Below are 24,557 nucleotides of genomic sequence, written 5' to 3' on the forward strand. Positions count from 1 at the left end.
CTATAGACCCATAACGACCGTACCATTCCTTCTAAACATTTTGGACAGGGTCGCTTATGTACAAATACAGAAGCACTTCTAGGAGCCAGACAGTCAGGCTTCCGCCCTCAACATGGGACTGAGACGGCTCTCATTGACCTTAAAACACAGATTGACATGCTCAGAGAGAATGGTCAAGCCGCCTTACTCCTCCTCGACCTCTCTGCAGCATTCGACCTGGTTGACCACTCTGTCCTATGTACACACCTACACACATCAACTTACTTCTCTGCCGAGGCCATTACATGGATCAGATCATTCCTTAACAGCAGAACCATGAGGGTCTTTTCACCTGCAGATGCAGCAGACCCCATACCTATCACCTGTGCTGTACCACAGGGATCCTGTGTCTCCCCCACACTGTACAATATATTTACCAGGCCCCTTTTCGATGATCTGGATCATCTCGGTATCACCTACACTAACTATGCAGATGATACCCACATCCTCCTTCCACTTTCTGGAGATTATGGAAAGGATTTGGCCTTGGTGAATAGAGTGTACATCATCATCCAGGCATGGATGGCCACACGTGCACTATGCCTGAATGATGATAAAACTGAACTCATCACCTTGGATACTACTGCCAGCCTAAAGAAACTAAGCCCTGCCTATTCATCTTTCATGATTGATGGCAACAGTATCAGGGTGGTTCATGAAGTTAAAACATTAGGATTCTATTTGGACTCCAACTTCTCCTTCAATAGACAGGTGAACTCACTAGCCTCTTCCATGGCTTACACGTGCAAATTGATCCGCGCAGCCAAACCCTTTCTATCTGACACTAGTTGCTTGACCCTTGCCAGAGCCCTTATACTGTCCCGTCTGGACTACTGCAACGCCCTCTAGCTTGGATCCTCCAAAGCCACCACTAGCAAATTACAAACTCTCCAAAATAACGCTCTTAGAGCAGCACTGGACATCTCCAGACGAGATCATATCTCAGCATACAGCCAACAGAACTGGCTGCCTATTAAAGACAAAATTCTCCTAAAAACTGCTTCACTTACCTACAAGTCCCTCAATAACGCTGCTCCTATTTACCTGATCGACAGATTTCATAGACAGACCTCCCTGAGACCCACAAGAAGAGCATATAGAGACTGCCTCTCCGTCCCCAACTACAAACGCTCCACTATAGGGGGCAACAGCTTCCCAGTGAAAGCAGCTAAACTGTGGAACTCCCTACCACCAACTCTCAGAATGGACTACCTTACCAAAACTTCTGATCCAAGATTATTTCATGGTTGAAGACGTAAGCTCTCTAACATACTGAGTCCCTAAATCCTGCATACTCTTGCCTTCTGTACATATTGTATTCACCTGTGATAACCTGTATATATGTATATACTCCTGCTTTTATTACTTTGATCTTGTGTATGTATATATTGTTATGGTTGTAACTAAGCTTCGCAAATTCATGTAACTGCTGCGCCCTGTTACCTTAGGGTGTTCTGGCGCATTACAAATAATAAACAAACAAACAAATAAGTTATGTGACTGTTCCCGCTTAGGATTTTTGTTTTGTATGTCATTGTAATAACTGTTGTATAATTGTGACTAATACTCAAGTGTTTGTTTAATCTAAATAACTATGTATGACAAAATACACAATAATTGATGAATACCATCTTTCTCTTTATTCATTTAATTCCCTGATTTGTTCATGGAAAACGTGAGGTGGGTGGTACCCATAGAGCCCAGTCAATGATCTCTAACTATAGAGACTTCATTCCATGACCTATTAATAGTCCAAAGAGAGATCTATTTTGTAAACTTGCTTTTGCAGCCTTTGGAGCAACTCCGAGTTGACACCCATATAATGGAAAACATATTTTCTCCACCTGGGGCCACCTGAGTTCTCCACGCCTAAACTGGTAGCTGATGTGACATATGGGCTGTTCCTCATCTTTGTCATCAAGCTGTGAAAGTTTCCGCAACTATCCTCCCAGTGCCATAGGCATCTGTCTGCATTATGAAAGGTCTCTTTCCATCAGGTGCCCTTATTTCAGGGGCCTGACTTAAGGATTTATTCAGGCCAGTGAAGTCCTTCTCACACTCAAGGGTCCATAAGAACTTTTTGGGTCCCTTTGAAGGCGGGAGAGCAGTCAGATATGATATGATAGGTTATTTATAACATGCTTAATACCCAGAGGTTTCTAAGTGCGGACCCGGGGATCGAACCTGTGGTGCTCCGTGTCGTCCTGTTTCCAATGCGTGCACGTTCCCGCTGAGCTATCCGCCTGAGACTTGTCACTATATTGCTATAGTCTGCCACTTAACTCTTGTGTTTTCCAGTGAGGCCCAGGAAAGTCCTCACTTGGGCTTGGATAGCGGGGTTTGCCCAGTTCTGTACATGAAGTACTTCACTGACAAGAGGTTGCTTCTTGTCCCAACATACACCAACTTTATGCTCAAGGAAGGCCAATTGCTCCTGTTCAGTTTGACAATTGGTTGTTTCCCTGAACAAGTTGTCCTGATGAAGGTCCTAACACCCAGTGTCCTCAATTATTCCCAGTTCCTTCCAAGTGGGGCTTGAATCAGCCATGTCATCCAGACATGTATTGCTGAGATTCATTTTCCCATTTAGAATGGGGGCTAATCTCAATTGACAGGTGCCAGTTGCAGCCACTAATCCAGAAGTCCATACATTGAAGAAAGGATCTGAAAAGGCCGAAACTGTTGTCTCCTCCTTAGCATATACTGCAAGGGATATGTTCCATACCCTGCAGAGAGATCAAAAAGGCAACTGTACTTACTGTTACATCTAGTCCCCTTTCCTCCATACTGCATGCGCGTCCCTTTCTAGGGACAGAAGACGGAACCTTTTTCACCAGAAAAACCTTCTTCCCCTTTAAATTTAGAAGCGCGCAGGGGTGCGACCCTAGAAGCATGCGCTACCCTGACTCCACCCCCCAGTGCCGTTCTTCAGTCCCCTTTTCTGTGTCGACTGGAACCGGCCAATTTTACCAGCGCTCCTGGGTTTGGCCCTGCCATGTAATTCCATGCACTCTTCCCTGGATTCTTCTTCTATCTTTTTGTCTTTATTTGTCATCCAGATACTTGGTCCTCCGGCGTCACGCTCCTCCCCGGTGCATGTCGACTTAGCAGGCTTCAGCAGGTGTCCAGCCTGCAAGGGGCTCTTTCCTACGTCTGACCCCCACGCTCTTTTCCTACGCTGCCTTGGACCTGACCACAACTGGGAAGGTTCTACTGCGTGCGACGCACTGACTCCACGTGCACTGAAGAACAGGCTAGCTAGGTGGAAGGAGGTCTTCGATGGGTCGCCTCCAGAAGACTTGAAGTTGGTCAAACAGAGATTGAGGCCCAAAGAAAGGCAGCTATTTTACATCGCACCCCGGAAGGGCAACTCCTTCCTGAGGAAAAGCTCAAGCGGGAGGAACCTTTCGTGTTCTTGTACCAGCACACGCACCGAGGCTAGTCCAGCTACCCGCCTCACGGCTGAGGGGTTATCAGCTCCTTCCGGAATTAGTGCTGAGCGACCAGACAGTTCTTTTACTGTGTGTACACCCGAGGGGCAACGCCCTAGTACCGACACCATGTCTGAGGGGGCACCTGCATGCAGCACTACCACGACAATGCAGAGGGCACTATGCCTTACAGGCCTAGACCTGAGGCTAGGCCTCATGCTCCACCACCAAGAGTCTTGGAGGAGGCTGGGCCCAGGGAGCCCTGCACCACCACTTTTGCACGTAGCACGCAGCTCGACAAAATGGGTGCGTGCCAGACAACATGGCCGCTCATCCGATGCCGCTCCTAGGAACAGAGCAGGCGGGTTAACGAGTTTCAAGGTGTGTCTGGTGTCAACCAGGTACGTGGCCTAAAGTTTATCCATCATCAGTGAAGGGCAGGTTCTCCCTGCAACCTAGGCAGAGTGCGCTCCAGCTCAAGCAGCCACTCCATCAATATCAGCCCCCACTGCCTGTGCCGCCTTCTTCGATTCCAGCTCCCCTGCCTCCCACAGCTCAGGCGGTCCAGCACCAGCCTCTGCAGCAGCCTCCTGCTCCGGTCTCCACGCGGCAGCCCACTGTGCCCAGCACCCCTCGACCCACTCCGGACCAGCCGGACACTCTGGTTTACACGGACAAGGAGGAGGACCCTAACACGCTGTCATCGGGAAAGGCCTTCCACAAAAGGTTTACAGGTCTGGCAGAATATTTGGGCCTTCCTCAACCCGAGGTAGAGCAGCCCGAAAAGGGGGTCTTGGCAGAAGTCCTCACCTTAAGACTCCTTACCAAGATGGATATCCCGATGCAGAAGGATGTCATGGTACTGGCCAAGAAGGAGTGGCTCAAGCCACACTCAGCCCTACTTGTCACTTGGCGCCTCGACGGCAAGTATAGACAGATGGAGGGGGATACACTCTTGTCAGCATCCCCGCAACCGCACTTTTCAGTGATCGCTGCAACGTCACTCTACTCTAAGCCTCAGTCGTCCTTGGCTACCTCGTCCTTGGCGCTGCTAGGCAAGGAGGAAAAGATCTTTGAGGCATATGGGAAGAAGCTGTACTCCAATGCCTCCCTGCACCTGCGTCAAAAGGCGAGTCTAGGAAAAGCCAGGCTGGTAGCGAAAGGACATCATGGAGTCCTCTGTGGCCCACATCGATACCTCTGGCCAGGCCATCTGCATCGCCACAGACATGAAAAGGATGGCCTGGCTTCGGGCTATTAAGTTTAACCCTGATGTCTAGGATCGCATATTGGACCTTCCTGTTCGGGGTTAGTGACCTCTTTCACTCTACCACCGACAAGGAATTAGATAAAAAAGAACAGCTCACAGACTGCAAAATCTTTTTCTATCCTGACGAAGCCCACGCCGAAGGGGTACAACTAGTCGCATCAACCATCCGACTAGGGGTGGCCGTTCGGCTGGTTCCAGGAATTCCATGAACAGAGGTCTAGACAACCTGGCCGCCTGCCGAGTCAGCACCGGAGCAAGCAACAAAAGGGGTTGTGGGGGGGCAAGGGCTTATTCCAGTACCCCTCCTCAGCGGCAGCCTCAGAAGGAAAAAAGGCATCACACGTCCCTCCGGGTCCACGTGTCTCCAGTGGGTGGCAGGCTTGCCTCTCACATGCATTTCTGGAGCCAGAACTTTGCGGACCCCTGGATCCTATCTTTAGTATCCACGGGCTACCGCCTACTGATACCTTCCCCTCCCCCTCCTTCCTCCTCCCCTCCACTCCCACAGATTGGGACGGCAACTCTGTTGGCTGTAGGTGGAGATCCGGTTGCTCGTTGAAAGCCAGGCGGTGGTAGAAGTACCAGCTGCCCAGAGAGGATTAGGCTTCTATTCCAGGATTTTCACCATAGAAATGAAGAACCAGGATGTCCTGAGAGTTGCGCTGGACCTATCCACCCTCAACCTCTCTCTCCCTCTTCAGAAATTCAAGATGATTACGCCAGCACTCATTGCAGAGACACTAGACAGGGGAGACTGGATGTGTTCCCTGGATCTGAAGGACGCCTACTTACATGTCCCGATTTGGCAGCCACATCGCTCCTGGATCATGGGCTGTCATTTTCAATACAAGGTGCTACCCTTTGGCCTCAACTCAGCCCCCAGGGTATTCACCAGACTCATGAATGCAGTGACAGCCGTCCTCGGGGGCCCATGGCCACCATGTCTACCCGTACCTGGATGACTGGCTCGTCAGGGTGAGATCCCAGGAGGAAGTTACCCTAACTTGTTCCACGCTTATGAACACGATCCACGCCCTGGGGTTTACCATCAACCTCAAGAAGTCTCAGCTGCAGCCCACGGAGAGCCTCACCTTCCTGGGCCTCATCTGGGACACATGCTCTGAGAAGGTATTTCCCTTGCAGGACAAGATTTCGGCCATCAAGAGGGCCACAGTGCACTTCTTTACCAGGGCAGTGACCTCGGGTTGGTGGTACCAACACTTGGGTATCATGGCAGTGGTCCTGCTGGCCGTGACACACACGAGACTCCGGATGAGGATATTACAGCTGCACTTCGCAGCCTCATGGAATCAGGAGAAGGGCTCCCAAGCTTAGCTGGTCAGCATACCGCCTTCTCTTTCTCTCCACACGGACTTCATGTGGTGGTGCAGGGGCTGCAATCTGCGGACGGGCAAGCCCTTCCGGCAGCCGCCCCACATCACTACGGACTCCTCCCAAGAGGGCTGGGTACCACTCTGGAAAACCACAGCGTCCATGGAGTCTGGACCCAGCAGGAGTCCCATATCAACTGGCTGGAGCTCAGGGCCATCTGGCTAGCCCTCAGAGCTTTCCTTCCGCTCATCGGGGGCAAAAGCGTCCTTATCCAGACCGAGAACTCCCAGCATGTACTATGTCAACAAGCAGGGGGTTACCAGATCAGCATGTGGGAATGGGCACTGGAAAACAAACATCTACCTCACGGCCGTACACCTCCCATGGGAGGCCAACTTGGAAGCGGACAGGCTCAGCAGACTGGGAGCGGACAATTACGAGTGGCAGTTGAACGACCAGGTGCTGCAGGTGGTCTTCAACACATGGGGTCAACCTCAGATGGATCTATTTGCCTCCTGGAAGTGCCATCAGTAGGCGTCTTGCCAGGGACGGGGCTCCGGCTCCCTAGGCGATGCTTTGCAGATTCAATGGGAGGGCATTAGTCCCCTTTCCTCCATACATCCCACCATCCTCCCCCACCTTATAATACTGGTGTCATTGGGCAAAGTTAAATATTGTCGATGTGTCAATGGGGACTGAGGAGTGGCGCCTATGGGCGGAGTCAGTGTAGCGTATGTTCCGAGGGCAGCACCCCAGTGCGCCTCTAAATTTAAAGGAGAAGGTTTTTCTGGTGAAAAAGGTTCAGTCTCCCGTCCCTAGGTAGGGACGCCCATGCAGTATGGAAAAAAGGGCCTAAGAGTACGTTAGTTACTACGGTGAATAACTAGTCATTTTCTGTACAGAGCTGATCCACCTAGGTGTTACCTCTTAGTGGAGAGTCTTGGGGACAGAATACAGAGATCTAGTGTCCATACAGAATCCCAAACTGGCTTTACCTGTATGTTTCTCCAGATCCTCAGAACTGGACTCTAGACAGCTAGAGTGCTCAAACACTAGAGTGCTCAAACACTTGTTCCAACACAGGGTGGATCTCACACCAACTGTCAGAACTTTATTTCTGGTCTGAGCCACGCAACACCCAAACTTGGTTGGTGCACTAACTCCCAGAATAGTCTGATTTACACAAATCTATTATAAAGGGTTTCAGTGACAACAAGGGTGGCACATTGCCTCGGCAAAATCTTCAGCTAACTTGGCTGATATGGGGTCAGGTGAGAGGACAATAAGGGCCTCATTACGAGTTTGGAGGTAGCCATGGTGCTATTAGCGCCATGGCTGCCTCCAAACTCGGGTCCGGGTTCCTTGAATGAGGAATTACTGGGCCATTCCAACCTTGGAGGACCCGGTAATTCCTCATTCAAAAAACCCATCCCCATTTGAGCCCCCATAGGTCTCGATGGGAATGGGGAGGGAGCTAATAACGGGCCCGTATATAACGGACCCGTTATTAGCTCACTGGTCCCCTTGCGGGACCCGCAAAGGAAGTCTGGTCTGACCAGATGTTCAGAGCAGGTCCCGCAAGGGAACCTCGCAATAGGGCGGATTGGGTTTACTGGCACCATTACCGGCGCCGTAAAACCCATTCCACCCACCTTGTAATGAGGCCCTAAATCATCCTCACTGAAGCCATTAGAAGGGCTTCTTTGGAACAGGGCAGGGAGACATACAGATTTATTTGGCCACTTCCCTGTAGCCATAAGCAGGGCTCCAATTCTATCTATCAGGATAGGACCCTCCATACTACTAATAATGATAATAATAATTTGCTTTTATATAACACTACGAACCCTCTGGCATCTTAGTGCTGCTTATTACCCACGGTGTGTGGTGCTCATTTATCGACCTCGGAAGAATGAAAGGCTGAGTTTGAGCTCTGCACAGATGTTGAAGCGAGCACCCTACTCGCTGTGCTATCTGACCGGCTACAATATCCATAGGAAACTTTATGACACCAGAATGTACCTCTAGGGGAATGTGACACCCCAACTGTAGGAGGAAGGGCCTCGCCCCCTGAGAAACCTCCAACCTCTCAAGGTTTTCTTTGGTGGGCTCTGTGGGCTTACTATCCAGTAACCCACCTTCCTGTTTCTTTTGCTTCACTGGATGGGAACCCTCCCACTGGAAGCACGTCTTTCTCCAAAGGCCTAGGTATGATGGTTTCATTCTTTGTTGGTTCATACTAATCTCTCCCCAGGGGTCTCTCAGACCACCATTCTAGGTAGGTCAGCAGCCCTATAGGAAGCAATATTTTCTGTGACTCTTTCTTCCAAGCTAGGAATAGTGGCTCAACCAACTACCTCAACAGATGTTGTAGGTAGGACAGTGGGAATATTATTTGTCCCTCTGCCTCTTCTTCTGACTCCTCTGGCCTTGGGTTTCCCCTTAGGCCTAGGCTTTCCCTTAGGCTTGGCTAAGGCAGCCTAATTCTGAGACCAAATGCTGGAAGGATCTGTGGTGAGTGTCTATCAGGACCTAAGTCTTGAAGACTAATCTCACTCTCCTAACATTGACAGATGCCCTGACCAGTTCACTACTCGCAGTTCTGACAGGTGCTACTGGAACATTGAGAGAGGGCCTACCAGTCAACTGAGTATCCCCACAAGACGTCTGGCAACGCCCTGTGGGTTTACCATGGAGGAAGCTACTTCAGTAAGACTGGGCCCAGTGTTCCTAACAGTTGAGGTACTTACACCTACTACCTGAACACTATCCTCAGAGAACACATAACTAAGGGGCAGGTCTGGGATTTGAGCAGAAGCTCCAGCACTACTATTTTCCAAAGAATCTAGTCTATCTTCTGATTCTTCAGCTGTGGGGAAGGAATCTAAAGGGAAGGACACCCCTGCAAACTCTTCTTCCTCATACTGAGAGAAGGCCAGACTTGGCAGAGTGGACCCCCAAGGTCTTACCCTTACATGGGGTCCCCCTTCCTGTGGTCACTGGCTCCACAAGTGTAACAAGTCCCACTGGATCCTGACACATAGGGAGGTTTAGAGAAACCGCTTTCATGCTTGGGAGGGTTAGTCCCACTACCCTGATCTGACTCTGGTGACTTCCCCTTAGTAAACATTTTGTGGACCTTTTTGGCCATATGTTTATCTGTACACCCACCCTCATTCTTTCTGCTTCTTTCCCCCCTCTTCTTTGCCTGAAACAGGCTTGGCCTTATTGGACACTCTATGTGAGAGCCATAACTCAGCAGCAATGGCCAGTCTCTTTGGATTTAACTCCTTAGAGTCAGCCAGGTACTAGTTAATTTCTGGGGAACAAGAGGCAAAACTATATTCAAGTTGATCATACCCTCAAAGGTGGTTACTTGAAAGCCCCTTACTCAGCCACACATGTTTTATAAGGAATCTGCAACGAAAGTCACAAGTGATGCATTTATTTTTCTTATACTATCTACATCTGGGCGGGAGTCTTCCCAGACTTCAAGACCAGAGTTTGCTTCAATTTCGCAAAGTCGTTTCTGTCAGCCTTTGACATTTCCATAATAGCACTGCAGCCAGAATGGCTTTGTCGACTGAGCAACCATGCAATCCTATCAGTATCCACACCTTCTCGCACTTCACATGCATACTTGAATGCAGTTAACCAGCCCATGATGTCATTCTTGTCATCCAAACCTTGGATGAGCGGAGGAGCTAGACCCATTACTGGATCCTCTAGAGGAGCCATTGACAGCTTGTAAGTTGGCAAGCTACAACTGGTGATCCCTGTCCTTCGGTTTCTATATTTTCTCCAGTTCTAGCTTGGCCATATAAAATTCAAGCTCCTTCTGCTTAAACAGCAGCTCTTGCTTCTTGAATTCCAGCATGGCCTCCGCCACAGAGCTAGCAGAAGAGACTTGGGAATCTTCATCATCCCTATCATCATCAGCCCCCTCTATGAAGGCAGCAACAGTTCTTTCAGTACTGTTACTAGGAGCAGCTCCAGCACCTTCTGCACTGTCATAAAGGTAAAGCTGTGATTTAACTTTCCTGCCAATCCATGATCTTTTGGATCATTTAGCCTTGGTGCCAGAAGCTGACAAGCCTCTTTCTGCACACATCTTCCTTAGTGTCTCAGACTTGGAAGCACGTAAAGTTACATATGCAATTGCGGCATGCTATAAGCGAGGCAGTTGGTTTACAGTAAAATGTAAACTAAGGTCACTATGTTTCTTGTGTAAGTGTAACCTGGGTTTTTCACCAGTGAGCAACATTTGATACCTCTGATCTTATCCCACCGCTGTACACCAATTTATTTGTTAAGATGGATTTCTAAACTCTGACCTGGTGTGCAGAGGTTTAGGAAGCCACCCTAGTTTAGTGGAACTGGGGAACCTTCTGGACAAGCCACGATAACTTGGCAGGCGGTCAAGACTAAGTCTCATGAGGGGTAAGAGTATCAGAATCCCACAATGAGCACACACAGTGAAACTCCACAGAATACGCTTAGACAAGCGTACATTTGTTATAGGCCTTAATCATTTGACACGAATAAACCACAGTAATATAAAGCAGTTACCCCACACACCTTTCACTATTTAACAGATATACAGTTACGTTTCGCCTAATGCGGTTAAGGGGAAAACACATCCACAACCTGTAACAGAAGGGTAGTTTAACACAAATATAACTTTAGACAGTTCTTCTGAATGGATCCCTAACTTAAGCAGTCCAGCCCTACAAAGTGTGGAGCCTTGTGCTCAAAAGTACAGTAGTGCGTTGAAAATGAGCGGTCATGCGTAATGAGAGAAAGCGGGTTCTCTTCAGGGAGCTGTCACAGTTCAGGAAGGACCATGAGGTGATCAAGAACAGTGTCCTAATATTCAAGAAGGGTCTACCCTTGCAGGCAGAGTGAGTTTAGGGTTTTGTGAATAGCTAGGGAGCGCAAGCTAGTCCAGCTAAAGTGAGTATCTTTTTTAGGTATTCTCATGCGTAACAAACAATGGCTTTGCCAGGGGGACAACGGTAAGTGATGCAAGTACTCACCGACCCTCGACACAGTCCAGGCCAAACTTGGCCATTCTAGGCCAGGTCGCTTGTAGGTTCAACCCCTGCAGTTGCATGTTGCTCATGTTGCTCTGGCTCTCATCGGCTGCGGAACGGGACAATTGTCCGTGGTGGCACAGTAGCCTATTCTCAGCTCTTGAGGAAGAAAAGAGGATAGTTCCAGTGCAGCATGTCGCAGGGCACAGGCAGGCAGGCAGGGCTCCTACAATGATTGCCACGACAGCAGGGCGACGCAGAAACCGCAAATGCCTGCAGCGTGGACCACAAGCTAGTTATTCTCCAAGTCTCGTGTGTCAACTCAGGACTGCAGCGCTCTCATACGATATCCATTGTTCGAGTTGGTCTATTCACTGGATGGCCCAGGAGCACTTCCGAAGAGGCTGGTGCTAGTTGTTCCTACTACTCCAAAGGGTCGTAGCACCCTTGCAGGCCTTCAGTGATCAATGCAAAACAGGGGTCCGACACGACAAAAGCGGGCTCAGGGTGCCAAACCTTTCAGCACGTCTCTGACAGTTCCACAGGTCTGCTTTAGCATTTCAGGATACTTGGCTCCTTCTGTAGTTTGGAGGGAACTGCAGTTGATTAACCTGGAATGGATACAGAGCCCCTTCTCTTATCCAAAATCTGTTTCGCGCTCAAATCTGGTATAACCAATGGAAGATCTGCTCTCTTGCATGCATGCCAGGCGTGGGCCAATCGCGGATCACGGTGGTTCCAGTCATTCAGGCGTATCAGACATACTGGCACCAGTAGTGTGGATTGGGGCCAGACAGTCCCAATCTGCTTCCTGGGCACTAGCACACGTGACATGCGGGAGCCTACGAAAGTTGCTGTTTTCGCGGTAGGCTGCATGCCCAAATGAGGAATCCTTGGGTATACTCGACCTGGGGGAAGGCAAAGGGACAAAATGGCCAAAGGACTGAACAATAGACTTCGTGGCACGGCCATACTTGGCACTGACAACAGTCTTGAGCCAAACAAGGTAAACTCAATATGGTTCATTAAAAAGAAGTAAAACCACTTTAAAGGTAAGCTACTGCCACCAGTTGGTCCTAGGCACACTTGTATAATCACCAAAAATCCTTAGAGGGTGTCTAGGACCATAAAACAAAAGGAACTGTATGCGTGGTAGTGTAAGGTACTTGACACATAGACAAAAAGTTACCAAGAAATGGCAACATAGACAACAAAAGACAGTCGGAAGGACGTGTCAGTTTACCCATAACAGATGAGCAAAAAGCCCAGAGGAGTGCGCCACTGGAAAAAGTCTGGTTCGGATCAAAAATAAAAGCAAAAGTTTTAGGGGTCCATTAACATGGAAGGAAAGGTGCAGTAAAGATAAATCTTTCCTAACAAGATGTATGAGAAGTCAATTGCACTTGTTGGTGTTCTTAACTTGTCGACAGCACCAAGAATTGGTAAAGTTTTGATGCAGAAATTGGTGGTGGTCAGAAGGCAAAGGGTACTGGGTGTCTCACTGCGTCATGTGGTGGAACACCTTCATGTTAAGTAATATGAACAAGCGTCTCATTTATGAGATAAAAATGGTAAAAGATGTTTTCTTTGTGTCTCCCTCCCTCCCATCCCCTTCTCCCCTTCTTTGTGTGGCTTGAGTTTTTTCATGTTGGGTTATTGTATATTTTATTTCAACTATATGAAACCATGTACCAACATATTGTGATTTTGAGGAATATGTACTAAAACTTTGTCAACAAAGCCCTGAACAATACCTTTTTGTACAAGGTCAGCTCATTGCAGTCATTACGACTTGTGATGATAGCGTGGAAGTGGTGTGTGGCGCAAGTAGTCAATTTGTTTTCAGTAGTTTAGTGTTTTGTGACCTTGGGCCTTGGTCACGTCATCCTGACCAGTGCTAGCCACCAAACAAGAAACAAAAAAGATAGTTATGTCATTTGAGCTTAGTTTTTTACTATATTGGTATATAGCTCGACAGGAGGGTGGGCCGTTGCTTCAGTTCAATTTGAACAATCAGTTTCCTAGTCTGGGCCGACAAGAAGAATATGGGCAACCTCATTGTGAGAGCGAGGAGGCCAGACATTCGCCTTGTATTGTTCACTGTAGGTCCGATGGTGTGATCCACTGTATCAAAGGCCTAAGACCGCATGATCCGCATGGCGAGCATGCTTGACTGTGCCTTGGGTCACTGCGTTAAAGCAGTGATCCCATACCTTTGCCAGTACAGTTTTAATTCTGCTTGGTGTGTTTCCAGTGATGTGTGGAATGAATGTAAACTCATGTAATGGAGCAGTGATTGATAGTAACTGTTGGAATACAATGATGCATTTTAAGGAGAGTTGGGGCAATGTAATGTTTGCAGACTTTCAGTACTTGTCCTATCTGTAAGGAGATGTTGATGTAGTGTGGGGTTTGCACAGGATGTTAAGGTGGGTTGCCGCAATGGCTGTCCGACAGAGAATCATCACAGTTTGTCCTGTAAGAGTGGGAATATATCAGTGGAGCCTGCTACGGAGAACGAAAAACGATGTAGTATGTGGTCCTTTGGTTAGGTTCCAGGGATGGTAGGGGAGTAGTTCAAATTCCTGTTGAGTCGAGTGGTGACTGATATCATCATAGTTTTCCCCAACTTTTCTGCAAATGAGGCTAGGCTGTTGCAGAGCACTTTATTTTGTGTGCTGGAGGATGTGATACTTTGTGGTGAGATTAATGCCTGCTTCGCTTTGAAGAGCTTGCTTGGGCTATTGATGGCATTTTTAAGTGAAACAGAGAAGTGATGTTTTTGGCGTCCAAGTAGGTGTGTCCTAATGTAAAGTTTTACTTGACTATTTTGTGGAGAATTGTTATGTGCTGTATGACCACACTTTGGTCAAAACATGGGGTCCTCTTTAATGAAACAATGTATAAATAATATGAGCCAGTCTGCCTCATGAGTAAGAAGTGGCTCCACAAGGATTTACATTTGCTAACTGTCTTGCAGTATATGGAGTTGGGCGAGCTGTTTAGTTTATTATTTATTTTGATATGCTCCATCATGTCATGTGATGGCTGTTAACTGACGTTTTCATTTGACTGCTTTCCAGCCATAGGCATCCATGGGACACCCTTTCTTTTTGCTTTGTTTAGATGCCTGTCCTGACTGTTTGGAGGTCAGTAAAGCATTCTGCTTTACTCCCCTTGTCTTTTTGCTCCTTCTTATGGGAAGCCCGATTCAACCATAAGACTATCAGTACTGAGAGAGTATGTCGCTTTGTGAATTTTTAGTATTGTTACCATTGCAAACATCAACCTAAAGTGAAGTGTGGTTAGTATACTTTGTATCCTCATAACATTTTCTGTAATGGGTTTTTGTTTACCTGTACAGTCTGCCTTGGATAAGCTGGTGGCAGCAGTTATTTTTCTACCATGTTTTATACTTTTTACCTGTGCACTATTACATTAATCGCAAAGGACCACTGAAGGTGCAAAGTCCACTAAGATGGCCATGCCTCAAAATCTTTGGTTGTCCTTTGGCCATATTGTTCTTTGATCATCTTCCTGCCTTCTACAGTCATGAAATGCCATTAATGGAATGCCCTTTGCCAGGAAAAGCTGCTGCTTCTGCATGCAAAGAGACAGTTTGTGTTTTAACCTGGATGTGGGGCCGGTCCGGTCCCACTGCACATCCTGGAGCCTGAATGTCTGTTGCTGGGCAGTTGTTGTGGGCAGTATTTAACCATGATTGGATAGTCACAGCCCGTTTCACTGGTGCAGATCCTTACCATTGGTGGAACTGGACGAGCTTCCAGTCCATATGCTTGACAAAAGGACTTCTACAGTCATTCTTCAGATCATCGTTGGAGCCAAGTCCTCTATGAAGAAGAGCAGCCAGTTGATTTATTTATTGTATTCATTGGTAGTGCCCAGACCCAGAGGTATCACAGCGCTAAGTACAGGGTTAGGAAAACATTAAGTTACAGGTACCAAATCAAATGGTAGTTACAAGGTGTCAGTGGTCGAGTCTGGTACATAGTAAGTAAGGCAGTACATTACATATATTTTTCAAAGAGGAAAGGTTTAGCTTTCTTACGGAACAGAGTGTTAGCAGGTTCGGCTTGGATGTGTTGAGGCATGGCGTTTCAAAGTGTGGAGCGATGGTGGTGAAACAGGAGCCCTCGGCTCTTTGTCTGGTAAATCTGGGAATGTTCAGGGCAGAAGTGGTAGAGGAGCGGAGATTGCGAATGTTGTGTTTCTTGGTGATGCGTTGAGTGAGGTACGGGGGGCGATGGTGTGTAGGCAGCGATGGGTGATGGTAAGGAGTTTTAACTCAATGCAGGCTTTGATGGGAAGGCGTTTGAACTCAGTGTGGGCTTTGATGACCCGAGGATAACCCCTGCAGCTGACCAGCACAGCTTCAGTGAAATTCAGCTCCTCTACCTGATCTCAAGAAGACCCTTGTCGCTGCATCAACCCCTGGACTTGTTGGAACAACCAGTCTCAACCCCTGATTTAGGATCTGTGCTTTCAGAGATTTTGGAGGTGTCCCTTGACCAACCCGTGGACTGACTACCTCTCTGCTGGGCTACCTTGCTGCAGCAGTCGCAGTTCCGAGTGCATCCTTGGAACTTAGACGATCTTCAACTCATACAACAAGATGCCTGATTCTACATTTTTAGCCTGCTTGCATCAATGGAAGCTATGCAGGACCTGCTTCTTTGTTTGTCCCTGGAATATCGCCTCTCGCTGCCTGACCATGGTGACTCCCATTGTAATCGGTGTTCTTCACATCCTGGCATTGTCCTGAGATTGCCGGCTCCGCAGAAAACCTTTTTTCTTCCTTTTGGTTTTCAGCTGGAAGGTGTCTCGCACGGATTCTGAAGCACTGCGACAGACCAAAACTAAATCCTGTGATGGAAAGCGACCCTTGCATCTGTGACTCCAAGAACAGAAGACTGTGTCCCCAGCAGATTCTAGAACCTAAGCAGTGGTCTCTGGAGAAATGAGTCTGGGGAGTAATTTAACATGCCTGTCCCAAACTCCCCCCAACCCCGTTCTCCATAGGATACATGGACGTAAAGACCTGTCCCTAAACTACTCTTTGCTGACTTGGGTCCATGGAGGCCTGGTCAAGGATCCTTTCCTAGGCTTATACCAGTAACTGGGATTGAGTTTATTTACCTGAACGTTGCTTACCTTTTTTACTTGTTCATAACCACTGGCATCGTCCAAATCTCTTATTCTTATCCTACCTGAACAGTATAACTTTAGAACGGATTACTTTAAGGCACAAGGCCCCACACCTCTTAGGTGTAGGAGTCATTAAGTGTTGGGGGAACTATTTTGTGGTTATTCTAAAGTGTCTTTACAGAATTTAATGCACCTGAGTACTTACATGTGTTTCACTGGTTATTGAATCCTAAGGGTGATTTTATATATCTGTTTTATGGTGAAAGTAGCCAATTTACGTAGGGACTGTATTGAAACTGGAGAAGTGCTATGTAGGTCTGTACTATATTGTTACCTTAGGTCTGATCATAAAAGACCAGGGCCCTCATTACGACCCTGGCGGAGAACCATGGTGCAATTTGCACCATGGTCCATGGCGCTAAGCTGCCAACTCCGCCATGGTGGTTGGCGGACTTACCGCCCCATTCCGACCTTGGCGGGGCGGTAAGTCCCCAATCCCCATTTACCCTTCCCCATTCCCATTTTTGCCCCATAGGGTATAATGGGAGTGGGGAAGGCGTTAATTACGCCACTGTAAATTACGGTGGCGTAATTAACAACAAGTCCCGTAGCGCCATGGATTTTTCCGCCTGCAAAAAGCAGGCGTAAAAATCACCATGGCGCTACGGGAACTCGTACTCTGGCGGAAAGGGGCGCCATGGTTTACGCCGGCGTAAACCCCTTTCCGCCAGGGTCGTAATGAGGGCCCAGGTGTGGTTGAACCATACTTGGTGAAATTCCCTGATGCGAATTATAGAGCCAACTTTATGAGATTTCCGTTTTAACATTTTAAAAACCAAGGAGATAATGTGTATTCATAGTAAGTTGCCTAGGGAGCCAGCATTTTGTCTTTGTGAAAATTCATAGGATATTGAAAATATGAAACACTTATTTTATTGTCCAGCTCTGAATGCTGTATATATTCTGATTGGTGACACTGACTCACGAAGCGTCTCTACTGTAGTTTCTTCACCACTTGAAATGTGACTCTTGCAATGTTTAACATTGACTGTTTTCTGCTGCATTTTCGTGCTGTGCTGGAAAGTTGAATTTAGGTGTGCTTTTTAAACCTGCACAGTGACGGTCTTCCACTGCACTTTAATGCTCACCCAGCCTGGGTACTTAAAATTCTACTACCCTGTTCATTTTATGCTTAAGGCACCTCCTTCATCTGTGCCTGCCTGGCTGCAAGGCCACTTGGTGAGTTATTCATGCAGTGTGCAGCTCCCCTGTCTGTCTGTCTGTCTGTCTGTCTCTCTCTCTCTCTCTCTCTCTCTCTCTCTCCTCTGCTATTCCCATTGCAGTCTCTATCTCCCCTATCTTGTCTAACTGCTACTCTATCACCTATCCTATCCCTCCCACGAAGTCTGGAATAATAAAGTTCAAAAAAATTCTCCTGACCTCTAACCCAGGCCTACCCATTGCTGACACTTCCGTCAATGCTACTTCCAGGCAGACTATTACTGACATCCTCTTTTCAGTCTCCACCCCAACCTACGGATCCGCCCCCATCTGGTCTCCACTCTCTCTCCTCCTTACCCATTGATGATGATATGTCATTTGTAAAGTGCCTATACACAAGTGTTTCAAGGCGCGACGAGGCGGGGGGGGGGGAACAGAGGGAGACAGACAACGATCCTACTAGGCCAGGTGTCATTCAGATCGTGCAAGTGCAAGGGTATGGGGACTGGGAAAAAGTGCAGGGGAAGGGGAGAGGGGAAGTGCAGTACATGGTTAGTAGAATACAAGATAAATAATAGGGCCAGCTGGTGGCAAGTGCAAAGGTAAGTGCCAGGAGAAGGGGCTGTAGGATACAGAGACAGTCCCGTATTGTATCTAGGCAGTGCAAGGAAGAGTGGCTGGGCCAGGACATGAGATCGGTGAGTGGCCCAGTTGCAGATTTAGTGCAGGTTCAGTGATTTTTAGCAGGGGAGAGAGGGAGAGAAAGCAGAGGCAAAGAGGAAGGTTTTGAGGTGCTTCCGGAACCAGAGATGGTTCTCAAGTTTCAGGGAGGCAGGAAGGCTGTTCCAGAGGGAGGCCCCTGCTGCGGCGAGAGATCTACCACCAGCTCGTTGCTTGGAGAAGCGGCTGACCCTGAGGTAGTTGGAGGTGGATGAGCGAAGGGCTTGAGAAGGAAGATATTTAGGAAGAGAGAGTTGAAGGTATTTCGGCCCAAGGCCCCAGAAGGCCTTCTGGACAATGCAGAGGGTTTTGAACTTAATCCTTGCAGCCACTGGGAGCCAGTGTAGTGATTTCAGTCCTGGAGCGATACAGTCCCTGGGCTTGAGTCCAAGGACAAGTCTCGCAGTCCTGTTCTGGATGAGTTGCAAAGGGCGGAGAGTAGAGGCAGGAAGATTTAGATAGAGGCTGGTACAGTAGTCCAGCCTAGAGAGAACCAGAGCTCTGGAGACAGTGAGCTTCTGGGGGAAGGAGAGAAAAGGAAGGATACCTCTGAGGAAGTGTAGCTGGTAGTGTGACTTCTTAGAGACGTCAGAGATGTGAGGAGAGACGGAGAGTGTGGAGTCGAAGATGACCCTGAGGTTTTTTGCCGTGCAGGTAGGAGCAGGAAGAGGGCCAAGGGAGGCCGGCCAGAGAGCTGCAGGGAAGGAGGGAGTGAGTGTGCCGATAAGTAGAATCTCAGTCTTACTGGCATTAAGGCAGAGGTTGTTGGTGGCACACCATTCCTGGATAGCAGAAAGACAGTCAGAGATGAGGGAAATGGAAGAGAAGGCCGAGAGTAGCCTGAAAATGAGCTGGGTATCACCCGCGTAGCACTGAAAGTTGGGACATAGAGCGGGTATGTGGTGAGCAAGAAGTGCAAGATACTGATTGAACAGCCAGGGGGAGAGGTTAGATCCCTGGGGGACACCACAGGTAGAGAAAGATGTCAGAGAGGAAGGAACCCTTTTGGACCTGGGAGGGTCGATTGGAGAGGAAGGAGGACATCCACGCCAGAGCTTGACCATTGATACCCAGGTTATCACGGAGACGGTTGAGCAGGATGGTGTAGTTAACAGTGTCAAAGGCAGAGGAGAGGTCGAGCAAGATGAGAACACAAGGGGTATTAGAGTCAAGGTTTGAGAGCAGGTCCTCACGGATGTTCAGGAGAGCAGTTTCCGTGTTTCTGGCAGCTCTGAATCCAGGCTGTTGGTCATGAAGACTACCAACAGATTCAACATGGAGATTAAGCTGGGAGATGGCCAGTTTCTCAAGGAGCTTGCCCAGGAAGGGAGTGATAGAGATTGGGCGATAGTTAGCTGGGCAGGAGGGGTCGGAGGAGGGTTTCTTAAGAAGGGGGTGCACAAGGGAGTGCTTGGGGGGGATGGGAAGACTCCAGAGGCGAAGGAGTGATTGCAGAAGTCAGCCAAGGCAGGCGCCAGGGAGTCGATGTGGTCCTTGATAGTTTTGTAGGAACAGGGGTGGACCTGTTTTGACGAGACTTTCATAGATCGGACTTGTCTCGAAACCTTGTCAGCAGAAAAAAAGGGGAAAGGCAGAGAAGGAGGGAGGAGGGGTGGCTGCCGAAAGGCCATAGGGAGAGCACGGAATAGGGGAGGGGAGCTGATAGGAGGAGAGTGAGGACATGATGTCTTGAGTTTTTTAAATGAAGTGAGAGGCCAGTGCTGTGCAGAGGGCCTGGGAGGGGACAGGAGAGGTGGAGACTGCAGCAGGGTTGGCCAGCTCCTTGCAGATTTTAAAGAGTTCGGCCGAATTGTTAGACGCCGCAGAGATGCGGGCTTGGATAAGGGCTCTCTTCTTAGTGAGAACGGAGAGCCGGTATTGCCTTTGGAGCAGGCGGCAGGCCAGTTTGTCAGAGGAGGAACATGAAGCATGCCATTTCCTCTCTGCCACCCTGCACTTGTGTTTAAGGGTGACAAGATCTGAGTCATACCAGGAGTTACATTTGGCTTTGGGCTTCAGGCGGATCCTCATGACAGGGGCAAGGATATCAAGGGTATCAGATATAGCAGAGTGGAGAGTGGAGAGGGCTGTGTCAGGGTGGGAGTCAGCCGAAGGGGGAGGGGGGGCGAGGCGAGAAGGTGGTAGCGAAAGCCTCAACTGACACGCGCTTCATGGGTGGGATGACCGCGAAGGTGGGTGGCAGTGATGAGGGTGGCTTTGCCTGTGGGGTAGGGAGGGTGAGGTGGGAGGAAAGGAGAGAGTGATCACTCCAGGAGAGAGGATTGGAAAGAGGGACAGAGAGGGGAAGGTCTGAAGAAATCAGAGCATCAAGAGTGTGCCCTGCAGAATGGGTCGGCCCAGACGGGAGAACAGAGTGAGAGAGTCGCAGAGGTCGCGAAAGAGTCTAGAGGGAGGACAGGAGGCTTCAAGGTGGATATTGAAGTCACCAAGAAAGAGGAGTTGAGTGGTTAAGGACAGGAGTGAGGAGGAGAGGTCAGCCCACTCAGAGAGGAAGGAGGAAATGTGACCAGGTGGCCGATAGATAGTTGCCACGGTAAGGGAATGGCTAGGAGAGAGAGAGAGAGAGAGAGTCGGCAGACAAGGCATTCAAAGGAGGAGTAGGTCTGCGTAGGAGTGACAGTGGCAGGAATCTACTCAGGGAAGATGAGGGCCACCCCCCCGCCCCCAGCACGGTTGGGCCTGGGCAAGGAGAGGATCTTGTAACCGTCAGGTAGGAGTGTGTCAAAGCTGGCGACAGAGCTGGCCGTGAACCATGTCTCAGTGAGACCGAGGATGTCAAGGTCCAGTTCCTCAAGAAGGCGACAGATATCAGAGGAATGTTTGACGGCAGAGCGAGAGTTAAGAGTGGCAATGTGGAGTAGGTTGCCATCCTTGAAGGACTTCCGGGGAGGGGTGCAGATCAGAGGTACGCCCTGTGGAGGTGAAGAAGGAGGAGCCAGAGAGAGGGCAGGGTGAGAGGGTGGAGGCAAGGTAGCCGAGGACAGAGAAGAGGGGACGGACAGCAGGAGAGGAAAGGAAATTGATGAGGCGCGGGAAGCGTCTATCAAAGAGGTGGAGTTTGGCCTGAGGGCCTTGGACCAAGACGGTCCCATTAGCGTAGACATTACTGATGGCCTTAGAGGAGCGGAAGGGGGCCAAGAGGACATCCCAATGGGTGCCACCATTAATGGGAGAAGAGGAGAAGGGAGAGAACACAGAGACCATATGAAGGGTCCATTGGTCAGGGGAAGGCACGAAAAAGAGGATGTCAGTAAGTGTTTCCTTGGAGACGGCGCTAGTGTAGGTGTCAGCGATAGGGAGGCCTGGGTTGGAGACCAGGATATCCTTTTTAAACTTTTTCCTACCAGATTTAGTGAGGAGAGCAGGATAGTCAATGGAGAAGCAGTTAGAGAAGATAGGAGAGATAGAGCGCACCATGGAATAAGGAGGGAGTGGGGGAAGACAGACGAGGTCAAGCGGAAAGGAATGAAGCGGCAAGCCCTAGTTACCACAGTTTCAGAGCAACAGTAACACAGTTAACAAAACGAATTAGGTACCCAGTGTAGAGGCCACCTAAATTTGAGAGTCCTGCGAGGGGAGAAAAAGCGTAGTTTACCACAATTTCAGAGCAACAGTAACACAGTAAACAAAACGAATTAGGTACCCAGTGTAGTGGCATTAGATTGGAAGTACTTTTGGCATATATCTCGTCCTCTAGGTGCATCACTAATGTCTATCAGAATGTCACTATCTTGGCCCAAAGTCCTCAACCTACTCTTCTCCTTCTCGATCAGCACCTGCCCTTTCTCATTAACTTCCTCCCTTCTCCTGCTACTCGTCGTTCTTCCTCTCCTCACCTCTCCACCAGCACCAACGGGAGTACCACGCCCCTGTACTCCTCCTCAGAAAACTTTGAAATGTGGTAATCGGCTTGACTTAGCTACTCTGAAAGCTTGTTCTGCTGTCAAACACTCCTCTGCCGCCTGTCTCCTTCTTGAAGACTTGGACCTCAACGTCCTCGATCTTACTGAGACGTGGTTCAATGCCAGCTCTGTCACTACTCTTGAAACTCTTATTCCTGAAGGCTACAAAATCCTCTCCAAATCCAGGCCCAATTGGCCCGGAGGTAGAGTGGCCCTGATTTTCCCTGAGTGGGTCACTGCCTCTATCATACCTGCTCAATCTTACTGCTCCTTCGAATGCCTTGTCTGCAGGCTCAGGGTCTCTCCTACTCTCTCACTCAACTTCACTACCATCTAAAGGCCCCACGGCCCTATCTCTCTTTTTCTCTCTGAATGCGCTGACCTTCCCTCCTCCCTCTTGACCTCTTCCACACTCTTCTTCCTCGGGGACTTCAATATCCACTTAGACTCCCCTGAATCTGCCACCTCACAGTTCCGTGACCTCTGTGACTCCCTCTCTCTCACTATTCTTCCTTCCGGTCCAACCCTCTTAGCCAGACACTCTCTGGATGCCTTCATCTCGAAAACATCCCTATCTCTAACCCAGTCACCACCCCCTCTCCTGGTTTGACCTTGCTCTCCTCCTGCTTTGTGCCCCTTGGCCCTCTGTCTGAGCCTCCCCCTGCACTACCAGCCTCCTTCGCCGCCATTCGACCGATGAAGAGAGTGTCAGTCGCTGCCTTTGCTTACATGTTCACCCTCCCCTTCCTCCCCTGCTTCTGACAACCCCCTCCGAGTCTGTCCTTGCTAACCTTCACCTCTCCATCTCCAACACCCGTGACATCCTTGGCCCTGTCATGAAGATCCACCTGAAGCCTGCCTCCAAGTGCAACAGCTGGTATGACTCTGATCTTGCATTCCTGAAGCGCAAGTGCAGAGTTGCTGAACGAAAGTGCCAGACCTCTGGTTCATCCTCTGACAAATTTGCCTGTCGCCTGCTCCAAAGGCGACATCGTTTTTCTATCAGCTCCAAGAAGAGGGCCCGCATCCAAGCCTGCATTTCTGGACCCACTAACAACACAGCTGAACTTTTCAAAATCTGCAATGAACTCGCCAATCTATTTGCCGTCTCCACCTCTTTCCTTCCTTCCCAGGCTCTCTGCACCACCCTAGCCTCCCATTTCTCATCTAAAACTCAGGAGATCCTGTCCTCACGCTCCACCACCCCAACCTCCAATCCTGCTCCAGCTCGCCCTCCACCCCCTGCACTTTCCTCCCTCCTGCCCATAACACCGGATGATGTCTCTAAAGCTGTCTGCTCTATGAAGGTCTCATCTAAACAGGTGCACCCACGCTCTTCCAGAACCATTAAGGACAACATCTCCTCTCTCGCCCAGGCTCTTGCCAATTTCTGCAACCACTCCCTCACCATTGGCTCTTTCCCTCTTTCCCTCCAGCACTCCCTTGTGCACCCTCTCTAAAAAACAAAAAAAATCTGTCTGCTGACTAAGGATTCAAAGTATTCTGCCTGGCTAACTATGACCCTATTTCCACTATCCCCTTCGTGTGTAACCTCTTGGAGAAGTTGGCCCTCCCCCAACTGAACCTTCATACTGAATTTGTTGGTTGCCTCCATGACCATCAATCTGGATTCTGGGCATCCAGAGGCACAGAAACTGCTCTCCTGAACACCCGTGAAGACATGCTTGCAAATCTTGACTCTAACTCTCCTACTGTTATCATTCTGTTCAATCTCTCCTCTGCCTTTGACACGGTTAACCATTCTATTCTCATAAAACGGTTCTGCAATACCCCTGGCATCACGGATCGGGCACTGGATTGGCTGACATCTTCCCTCACTAACCACCCTTCCCAGCCTCAACTGGGCCATTTCTCCTCCACCAACTCACTCTCTACCTATGCTGTCTCCCAGGGCTCTTATCCTATCGCTGTGCCTCTTGAATATCTATCTCACCCCTCTTACTCACCTGATCTCCTCCTTCTCTCCTCATTTCCAATGTTATGCTGATGACGCACAGCTTTCCTTCAAACTTCCCTCTACCACCACCACCACCTCCTCCTCTCTCATCACCGATTGTCTGATGTGTGGCTAATTAACACTGTCTTAATGCCAGTGAGACGGAAATACTTCTCATTGGGATGCCTGCGCCCTGTTTCCCTACTACCCAATGGCCGCCCTCCTTGGGCCCTCTACCCTCACCATCCTATGAGACCAAATCCCTAGGGGGTCATGTTTGACTAGGTTCTCTCCTTCACCCCTCACATCTTGGACCTTGCCAAGAAGGCCCACTTCCAGGTTCACCTCCTTAGAGGCATTCTCCCTTTCCTCACCTTTCCCCAGAAGCTCAACGTCTCCAGAGCTCTGGTCCTCTCTATGCTGGAGTACTGCAACAGCCTCTTGCTCGACCTTCCCCTTACCTCC

At 49.1% G+C, this 24,557-nt stretch overlaps 1 protein-coding gene across 4 annotated transcripts in view; it reads left to right on the plus strand.

Moving 5' to 3' along the window:
• The window catches only part of TMC6 (transmembrane channel like 6), a 608,423-nt gene that overhangs the window by 362,307 nt on the left and 221,559 nt on the right, over positions 1-24,557 (plus strand). The window lies entirely within an intron of this gene.

The sequence above is a fragment of the Ambystoma mexicanum genome, chromosome 3q (assembly GCF_040938575.1).
Source record: "Ambystoma mexicanum isolate Mex_15411 chromosome 3q, UKY_AmexF1_1, whole genome shotgun sequence".
NCBI lineage: Eukaryota > Metazoa > Chordata > Amphibia > Caudata > Ambystomatidae > Ambystoma > Ambystoma mexicanum.